This window comes from Manduca sexta, unplaced genomic scaffold (assembly GCF_014839805.1).
Source record: "Manduca sexta isolate Smith_Timp_Sample1 unplaced genomic scaffold, JHU_Msex_v1.0 HiC_scaffold_2635, whole genome shotgun sequence".
Lineage (NCBI taxonomy): Eukaryota > Metazoa > Arthropoda > Insecta > Lepidoptera > Sphingidae > Manduca > Manduca sexta.
This window is the reverse complement of record NW_023593619.1, coordinates 10,647-21,444: the sequence shown is the minus strand read 5'-3', so window position 1 is coordinate 21,444 and position 10,798 is coordinate 10,647. Positions and strand designations below refer to the sequence as shown.

At 33.1% G+C, this 10,798-nt stretch overlaps 1 long non-coding RNA gene across 1 annotated transcript; it reads right to left on the bottom strand.

The window, feature by feature from the left end:
• Nucleotides 1-1,887: 1,887 nt before the first annotated feature.
• Nucleotides 1,888-9,897, bottom strand: LOC119192337. The gene is made up of 3 exons (XR_005113623.1): nucleotides 9,384-9,897; nucleotides 2,885-2,983; nucleotides 1,888-2,123 (listed from the first exon to the last, which is right to left on the bottom strand). It is a non-coding gene; the product is annotated as an uncharacterized LOC119192337 (long non-coding RNA).
• Nucleotides 9,898-10,798: the final 901 nt, after the last annotated feature.

Sequence of the window (10,798 nt, the reverse complement as noted above, 5' to 3'; positions counted from 1 at the left end):
GAATGGAGCGCCTTGGGTGCTGGAATGTGATGACCATAGCTCGATGTTTGATGAGTACGTTTTGCATTTTTATGAGCTTGTATTGATTTTTTAATACGTAAAGTACATAATTTATTATTATTCCATTTCGCATAGCTCCAAAAATATTTATTATTTTCGTCTCAGATGACAGTCATTAGCATGAAATATCTCAGTAGAATTTATTGCAGTAGATATTTACACACAACCATGGATTTTTAATCTATTTATACTGTTATATAAAGCTGGAGACTTTGTTTGTTTGATTGGACGCGCTAATTTCAGGAACTACTGGAAAACGTAATATCTCTTTCACGTGATCGAAGCCGCGAGCAAAATCAAATTATTTTATAAAATAAATAAAATATGGTTGTTGGGACAGCTGAAACAGAGTAATTGAAACGCGTGTTATTACTCCCTGTATCTCATATCTAAATTTAGATATTAATAAATCTTTATAAATTTTGAAGGTATATAAAAAGTCAATAAATATTATGTTCTATTAAAAGTAATCAGCGTGAAAATAACATTAAAAATATCATTCTATTATGTTAAACATATTTTACAATTTCATAAAACGAATCAATCAATACCTAGAACTCGAAGAAGGCAATGTTTCAGGTAACTCTTGATACAGATTTGATTAACCCCGACATATATTAAAATTATGCACATTGTATAATCTGCATCACTACTGTTATTTCATAGCAATAAGTATATTTTAGCTTTAGTTTTAGAGACCATTACCGGTTACACAAAAAGGTTTTCACAAAATCGTTCCAATTGACCCTAGTCTCCCCACGTGGAAATAAAAATATAGCATTTTACATGTAATTAGGATAATTCACTACTAGTGATTTCTCTTTCCGAGATGAAAATAGATTTTTTTTTACGCGTACAACAAAGTAAACTCTCTGCACCTAATCATAAGTGCAGTGGGGTCCAAACAAATGTCGACTGACGAGAGATGATTACCCCTCGGCAGTGGACGCAATTATGCCGGCCTGATGAATCCAGATATACGCAGGTAGGCACACTTAGGTAGGCCATTATGGCGGGTTTTAACTTTTAACACCTTATGTACAGTGGTCCCTAACTGGGCGGAAATAAAATATATCCTTCCACCGGCAAAAACCATTGAACCTTATTGGTATAATTTTTTTATAGAAACTAATAACGAGATCAGACACCGCTTGTTCCTGCCTGCTCATAAACATCAACCCAACTTTGAATTAGATACAAAGTACTGTGATGCATTCGCTGCGGTCGTCACGAAAACATAAAAAGCTTTATCACGCATGCGAACAAAGTTGCACTAATGATACGACAAAACAAGTCATATTTTTTTTTACTAAATTACATTTCATTCAGTTGTATAAGTACGGACATATTAAATTAGAGATAAAATTAATAAAAAACACACAAGGACCAAACCACCAACCAAAGAACCATTTTGGGCTGGCTGGTAAGGGCAAATAAAACGTAACGCGTCGCAATAAGATGTTAAGAGTCATAATACCAAGTAATATACACTGATTCCGATGTCTTTTAACCCGAAAATAATGTTTATTTTTTAGCCTTTAGACGTCCCTGCTGCCACCATCCAGGAAACCTGACAATGGGATACTGGAATCCCTACGGCTTAACGACTGCAGGAGTCCGGTGGAGAGTGGGAGAAGAAATTAAGGAAAGAAGTTGTGGAAGGATGGGAACTTCTTGGGATGGGTAGTGAGGAAAAGGAGGGTTAATGTTCGCGGCCCTCTTTAGGCATCAACCAAATTTCCAACTAGGAGGTATACGCACTTTACTATGTACCTAAGGCTTTGCAATGACACCTTGCTGGACTTACGAACTAAAACCATACCAAGGTTAATAAATAGGATAAGAGAATTACCTCAGATAATTAGGATGGATCCTAACAGTCTGTGAGCTCAGGGCAGCAGTGACGGGCCGTGGCCAGAGTCCTCCGAAGCGACCACAAACAGTCCTGCAGACGTCTAGACTGTCAGAACATCTGTGCAGTGATGTTGCCCATGACGAGCGGGTGAGGGTGCTCCGTCCTCTCACATCCTTGGTCCGGCACGCATTTGTACATCCACGAAGGTCTAAATAATAAATATGTAAATTTGAATACTTTTGTATTACACGTGACAATAAACCTTGGAGGCAATAACCATCCAACCAGTTACGTCTCTCATCCCTTACCCTATTAAAACCTACGCAAGAGAATTACATTAATCACTGATTTAAAATCTTCATCGGTAAGAAATAGAAAGAGGCCAGTTATGCGTCATATTCCACATTGTTTTTGACAAGCTTTGTTGATAATAAGGCAAAAATTATGTGATGCAGCAAACATACAAATAATGATTATTTTAGATGACGTATTATTTATAAACATTTTTTTTATCCCAGACTGAGCTATTTTTAACTCTCGACGTGGTAACGTTTCAACGAAAAACACATTAGGGGACTCCATTATTACACATTGAGCATTCTTGGTAGAATACAAAGGAAATGAAGCCGAGTTAACAAACAGAAATAACCAAAGTCTGTTATTAGCTATTTTTGGAAATAAATCTTATATAAACCATCGGTTATTGTGTCTACATATAAAACCAAATCGAGCAGATAAAAAATAAAATTATTGAAAGACAACAGGAAAAATGTGAATAAAGGTACCCACTTCATTGATTCCAATTAGATATATATCCACTTATTCTATTTTATTACAGTTATTTAATCATTATAATACTTGTCGATATCTTGGAGATTACCTTTTTAAAAGCTGATACTTCGACAGCTATTTCACATTAAATACTTATATCATTATAGAAAAAAAAATATAGATACCAAAATAACTTACTCATAAATATGAGGTATCACATCGTTCACAGGCTTGTCTTCATTGCTCTTGACCATATGCAATGCCACCGTAAGCAACAGAATCCAACGGTACGCCATCCTTGAACAAAATCGTACAGCAAGTTAGCAAAACCATACTGTTACTCATCTTCGATACACCAAATATTAATTTTGATCCCGAATATATCATTGATAAATAAAAAAAAATGTATTAAACTTTTTGCAAAGTATTGTCGCCCAATAATATCGCACCTACTTCTAAGAGACTGTTTTTCTTTTATCAGGCTCACTATTGAACAAGGACATCCTAAATCCTAGTATACGAGTCTTCTTTTTTGCATATTATATTTTTTTGGATACGTAGATGTGTCATTGTTTTTGTTCAACTTTAAATGCATAGAGCGATTCGCTTATTAAATCCGAACGACTTCATTTATAATTTATATTTGGCCGTAATTAAAGCCAAACATTTTTTGATCCACCAGATGTCTACATGCTAGTGAACATGCAAAAAATGTAAATAATATGTTGCATAGGTTATCAATACATAATAAAATTCTAACAGGCTAATGTCTGTGTGTTTTATTAACTGAAGAAAAGCTAATGTGGGGGATCATTATTAAATCAGCATTTTTTTTTAATTTTGCCTATCTGTCTATTGGTACACGCATCACACTAAACCTACTGCAAAAAATGGAATGAATATATCTGTTAATAGCCTATAGAGGTCGAACTTAAAATATAGGCTCTATTTTAAAGCGAGAAGTTTATCCTGGAAAGACTTCATCACGAAAAGCAAGCAAAAGCTAGCTACACAAATATGTTCATAGAAAAAACTTAGCTTAAAATAGGAGATATTATGCATGTGCCAATTTTTCATAAAAAAAAGAAAAGTGTCACCGGGTGTCACCGGTTTGATGTACCTATGTTTCATCATGGATGTTCCTAAAAAATAATCATGATTACAATTAATAAGGCCTATATTGGATTGCGAAGATCAGATTAGATGTGGTCGTATTATATCCGAATAGATATCCGCATAAATCTCGTTTATTAAGCTTAGCAATGAAGCTAGCTTTGAATAATGACGAGGCTGGTATTTCCTATACCATTACACCTCTTACTACCGCAACTTTTGCACTACAGGAACTCCCATTATTTTTGTATTTGGAGTATTGGCTATTTCACACGCCATAAAGCGGCGATATGCTTGTGTTTTAGTGTCATTAATATTTAATTATCGGATGTGAATTGTGCATGTTGCGTTAAACGGTCGGTTTGCGTGTGTTTCGTCCAGTCCTACTGTAAAAGGCCTGGCAGTCAGTAATAAAAATAATGAAACTAGATTTTAACTCAACGGAAGTATGATATTTCCTAACACGCAATGTTTGGTCTGTGTCAAAATCAATTTAATCGCGTTTAATCGCGTTCATACAATTGAATTGTAATGTTCGAACGATTTGTCTGGCCATAAGCTTGCCAAGGCCTTCAAATTATTTTTATTGTGTTGCGTAATATTGTATGTACAATATTAATAATTCAGTTCATTGACACAGCTACGTTTACGAAGTCGGTATAATATAACCTCCTCCTTTTTTTTGAAGTCGGTTAAAAATATGTTTAGTTTACAACTTCTCGGTATATTAAATTCTACATTTATTGTATTCAAAGGTAAATTGTAAATTGTGCATATGGATGTGGACTTTGAGACTATATTTTGAGGAAAAATCTACATACAAAAAAAATAAAACAGATAAATTTTAACAATACGACTTTACTAATGGAAATAATCTGCCTCATTTTATTGCAGAACAAAAAACCCAGAGCAAAATAACTAATTATATCTTAACATTGACCTTATGTTTGCTTGCACACATATGCGATAAAGGTTATTTCAGGATATCCTCCATATTCTTGCCCAATTAAATTAATTTGGGAATATTCAAAATTCTTACTTTTTTATTCTGTAAAAGCCTGGTAAACGTTGTTAATTTTAACAGCATCTATAGTACTATATTTCCCAAAGTTGAATTTATATTAAAAAAATACTAAATTGTTGACTGAGCTATATACTATTATTATCTTATTTTTTGTCAAACAATCGATTGCGATGATAGCTTTCAAACTAATTATAAAACAGGAACTGAAAGAACTCTTTATATGCAGGCCGATTGTGACGGGTTGTTAAAAAATCTTTAAGGGAGGCCTATGCTCAGCAGTTCGAGATTTTGAGGATTTCGTCATGGGACTGGAACAGAGTTCAGCAAGCATTGTGGCTAGACAAAGGGAACACAGGTAGAGTAAGGTGTGGACTGAGTGGTGGCGAAAACAGGGCAAGCGCAAAGTTGGCCGCCTGGCAGCAAATGTGTCAACCATATTGTGAAGATCACGAGTCGAACCTGGATGCGACTGGCTCAAGACGGAGAAAGGTGGCATAGTATGAGAAAAGCCTATACTTAGTGGGATTCTATAGGCTGTGGATGTTGACAAAGATGACGTTCAACAGTGGACTTTCGAAGGCTGAAGAAGAGAATTTGAATTAAAAGAATTTAAAGACATTAATCCTAAATTTAAACCTATTATAGCCATGAAATTTCAAACGTGTGCACGAACACTTACGGTAACAAAGCAACATCTGGAAAGTATAACATTACAACATTTTATTGATTTAATAAAACACACCGCAAATAAAAAGCTAAAGAAGTAACACTAAACACGGTTTCAGCATTAAACATCTGTAATCAGAGTTTTATCTCTTTGTATTTTTGATTCAATCAGTGTTAGATTGAAGGCATAGCACTAATACTTATTTTATGCAAGGAAAAATGTCAAAAAACTAATTAAAAATGTATGTCATGGGCCCAGGGGAGTATTTAACTATATTCCAATATTTTTTATACTATTAAATCTTTAATATACAACAACTACTTATTTATCCTAATTTTAGTAATTTAAGTGCTAGGATGAAACGGGCCTGTGGTTGTTTAGTATTTGCGACGTAAAAGGCTTTGCTAAATATAAAATAATTTTCGCGACCATGGAGACTAAATGATAGTTTGATGCCAATTTTATAATATTTACTATAATTAAAAACTATATTTATGATAAAACTATCTTCAGGCCTAGTGAATCCTTTTATTAAACACTATAAAACTCCAACTCCTCTCACTGAATATTTTGCACATTCACACATTAACTGCAATTAATCGTCTTTATCTGAAAATGCAAAAAAAAAATTATTACTTTAATTTAGGTTGTTTCATGGATAAAAGTGACAATACCTTTATATTGACTGTAATATTACTCAGAATGTATACAATTGTGTTTAAAAATTATAAAAAAATACAATCAAATAGTTCTATTGATTTATGACATTTAAATATCTTTTTGTATGCACAATATACAAATTATAATTATTACACCACCATTTACTAATTATTTTTCTACGAACATAGTGACAACTACAAACATTGACAACACAAAACTAAAAAAATAAACGACAAACCATTGTTTTGATTCAAGGAAGTTACTTTTTGTGCTGTTTTTTTTTATATTAAATTTATTATGTCTAGTGTGATATAATATATTATTTGATATATCAAGATGATTGTTTAACAGGAAATAGTTGATACGTAGTCGGTAGTACATAATAATTCCATGGTTCATATTGATTGAAATTTGTAATAGACAATTATATTTCTAAAATAAAACTGCATAAAACTTTTAGACTGAAGAACTGCAACCTAAGGTAGCTCAATCTCCTTTAATTGAAACATTTTAGTCACTTTACTTTAGTCACTAAGCGTAGTTCAAATCCCAAGGGCACACACCTCTGATTTTTCAAAAAAAAATATGTTTGTATTCTTTGTGAATAATCGCTTGCGTTAACGGTGAAGGTACACATTGCGAGGAAACCTGAGAAGTTCACTATAGGAATTTTGAGGGTGTGTGAAGTCTACCAATACGGACTAGGCCAGCGTGGTGGACTAAGGCCTAATCCCTCTCGGTAGTAGAGGAGGCCCGTGCCCAACAGTGGGACAGTATATAATACAGGGTTGATATTATTATTATATTATTAGTCACTTTACGTAGCATTTGCGAAGAGTGCATATTATATAGTATTATATTATTAGTATATATTATATAGTACTTATATGTTGTGTCGGGCTCCCTTTCCGAAAATTTCACCTTTCGACACTGTTACGTAGTATTATATTAACAAAAAATACTATTATGTGTTTTAGTATATATATTGTTTTTCCTTTTTTTAGATACGTAATACAGGCAAGTACTTTTTTTTTATTTGATGTTGAATTCTCATAAAAAAAACTAATGTACTCTACATTACTTGTAGAGTTGTAAACAGATAAAATGATTTTGCAACAGTGTATCATAATGCACGTTTATATTAAATTGGAACATCTATTGCATATTCAATAACCATCCTCATCTTATTGTTTTCTTCAGAATGCAACGTATGACGTCATCTCAAGGTAGGCCGTCATTATAATGGCATAGGCGAGGGATGCGAGCCGCAACTTCGTTTTAAATTTATGTTTACACCAATATTAGCTATTATACAATATTATCCGTGCCACATAAAAAAAAAAATCCGAAAGTAAAAATAACGTTAGTAATTCGTAGATAAAAAGATTTTTTTTATCACTATACTATACTAACTGCAGGTCCGTAGATTTACTTTGCAACCGGTATTGACAGATAAAATAATATGTAAGATATGAATGATGTATGTTTCTGTATTTTTTATGTTCAAGTACCTCTAGATATAGCATATTTGATTTACAATGTCGTTTATTTTTCAAATGATATTTTTATTTACGTAAAAAGTAGTTTTTGAGTTCATTCACACAAACCTAACGAAAATCTATTGTTATAATTTTCTACGTAAACTTCGTTAATTTCAGTACAGCTCCTTTATCACCAAATAAATATTTGGGTATTCGAAAAAATATATTTTATATTTCTATTCATCTTTCGTAATTATATCAGGAATTTTGAGGGTGTGTGAAATCGACCAATCCGTACTAGGCCAGTGTGGTAGACTAAGGCCTGATCCCTCTCAGTAGTAGAAAAGGCCCGTGCCCGGCAGTGAGACTGTATGTACATAATACAGGGCTAATATTATTATCGTTATTTATTAATTATATCACAAAAAAAACTTCTCATCAAAGTGTATTCGATATATAGAAACAAGTAACAATTGCTAAAAATTAACATGACATAAAAATATTTAACGGATTTCATGGTAGAGTGCGTTTGAGGTTTTGGCGACACGTCTTTAATGATACCTAAATTATCAGAAAAACTATAAATGATACCTTATTATATTAGAACGTAAAACAAGGGTCACTTTTCTGTCTCTGATCCATAGTTTTTGAAAGAAGTTGTGTAATTTTCTTTTTGTGTTATGTAAGTAATTAATGAAATTGTTAATGCCAACATATCTTATTTGTTAATCTTACTAATATAGGACTGATTACGCAAAGTATTGAATCTACAAAATGCAATTTTGTAGATTCGATACTATACGTAGGGACCGTCGATTTGTTTAACTAAAATGATTATGGTACTTAACGGAGTATTAATTATACCACAAAAAGTAATTATTTAAATTGTTAATTAGTTGTAGAGATTAAATCAAAATCATAATAAATAAATTACTCATGTAGATTATTAAAAAAAACTATACTGTAATTACCTACACCGAATACAAAAGATAGGTATCAAAGAAAATGGGGTAGATACATTTTTTTTTATTTTGTATATTTCCTTCCCAAAATATGATATAGATATTATAGGTATATGTTACGGGGACTTCAAAAACATTATATTACATGTGACTACAATTTCATTTATTTTGAAATTGACTTCGAATAAGGAATATACGAATATTTATATGTAATCAGTATATTTATAAAATAAAAAAAACATAACAATTCATGTTCAAACATAATATGAAAGCTATATTTTTTAACTGATATGTAGTTTGAACGCAATAATGATAATGTAGTGCCTTTAGGTCACCACTGATAAAACAGATTGACAAATGAGGTCTGTGAAGCATTTAAAATCTCACGACTGTAACATAAATAAATAATAAACTTTATAAAACTTTACTGAATATCATAACTATGTTTCTTTATTATTGTTTACTTATACAACTTGAGCAGTATCCTTCACTTCTTTACCAAGAATCATAAATAACCATATCTTTCCATTAATCTAACATTACCTACAATAACATTAAATAAAAAAACTAAGAATATGCAGGAAAACAACCGTGAATATAGTAATGTTAATAAGTATGTACAGTTGTTTAATAATCTAGCTGTTTCTTGTCCGCTGTAATGGAATGACATACTTGTACGAGTACATTAAAAAATCTAACTAGACGCATTTAGCAGTGATTGCTAGCTGGTTTGGGGTGTTTGCGTGCAAAACTGCGATTATCGCGTTATGTTAATGAACCGGATACTCACTCGAATGAAAGTGGCAAATAACTTCACGGTCGAGGATGTGTAGTCAGGTAGTCTGCACTCACTTTCCTACTCGGCAAGATTTGAACTTAACTTAAACTACACTCAACTGGTATCATGATCGGTATTTCGAAATGTTTATTGGTATTTTCGTTACAAGTGAAACGAAACTGCTTATTTACAATATGAAGATTTAAGTTGACCGCGCCAACAATTTTTGTTTTTATTTATCGTTTCAAAGTTGAAACAAGGCGCGGGAGCTAAACCGGCCCGGTGCCGTTTTTGTCCTTTTATTTATTGTATGTTTTATCGCGAACCTTTTCGCGTTGTGCACGCAGCAGCTAGCACGCAGGGTGTGCTCGCGACGCGGAGGAGGTCTGCACTTCGCCTCGCTCGTCGCTTGCTAATGGTTTTAAGTAATTTTGTTATAATTCAGTGAATGCCGCATCGGAAGCATTATCGCGTTTTTGATAAACGCGCGCCAACGTACGTAAGGCGCGAACCGTTCTGATTGGACGACTGAACTGGCACTTAGCGGTTACCGAGCGTTTTGGCGGGAGATCCGCTTTTAGCCGAACGCGGCTGCTTAGCTGATACGTACGTTACCTTTCTAGTACCTTGAACTTTAAATAATAGCCCATAATATGAGTAAGTTTTGCATGTTTAGCGGCTATAACAAATAATTTTAGCTATTGTATGTACGTAAGGTATAAAATTAACTATATTTATTAATTAAACACTACAAGGCAAGATGCGGACTGCGGCCATTATTCACGCAATTAACCTAGCTAGATTTATATTACAACTAATAATTGAATTGACATTGTTAAGAGACTCCCACCATATTTACGACTAATATTGAATCTGGTTAGAAGCGCATTGAAGCTATACTTTAGGTATTATCCATGACATAATACTTAACTCTTTTACCAAAAGTTGAAAAACAATGCGCCCGAACAGAATTACCTATACAGTGTTTCCGATTATTTTAGAACAAACTTCTGATAATTTTTAACTCCAGTTAGATTTGAATGTTTGTGTTGGCTTAGATTGAATTAACGTGACGATTATTTGTATAAGAGACAGTTCTATCAGCCAGTTTTGATTTGTAGTTAACATTTTAATAACTACGATCTGAAAGTGGATCAAACGGTACCTAGCGGTTCAATTTTATTAATAGGTAGCCGAATACACGAATAGCCCTTCTTCCCGTGACGTCAATGGATACTGAACGGACCGACAAACGAAGCCAAACTCGCTCCTACAGATTGCACAATTAATGGGACACCACTGTCACCCACTCCACCAAAACCGTGTCATAATAGTTTAAAAATATTGTTTCAGTTTAAAACAATGTTTTGCTGAACTAGTTCGTTCGTTCCAAATAAATCAACGTAAATGGGCTGGTCATGCATTAC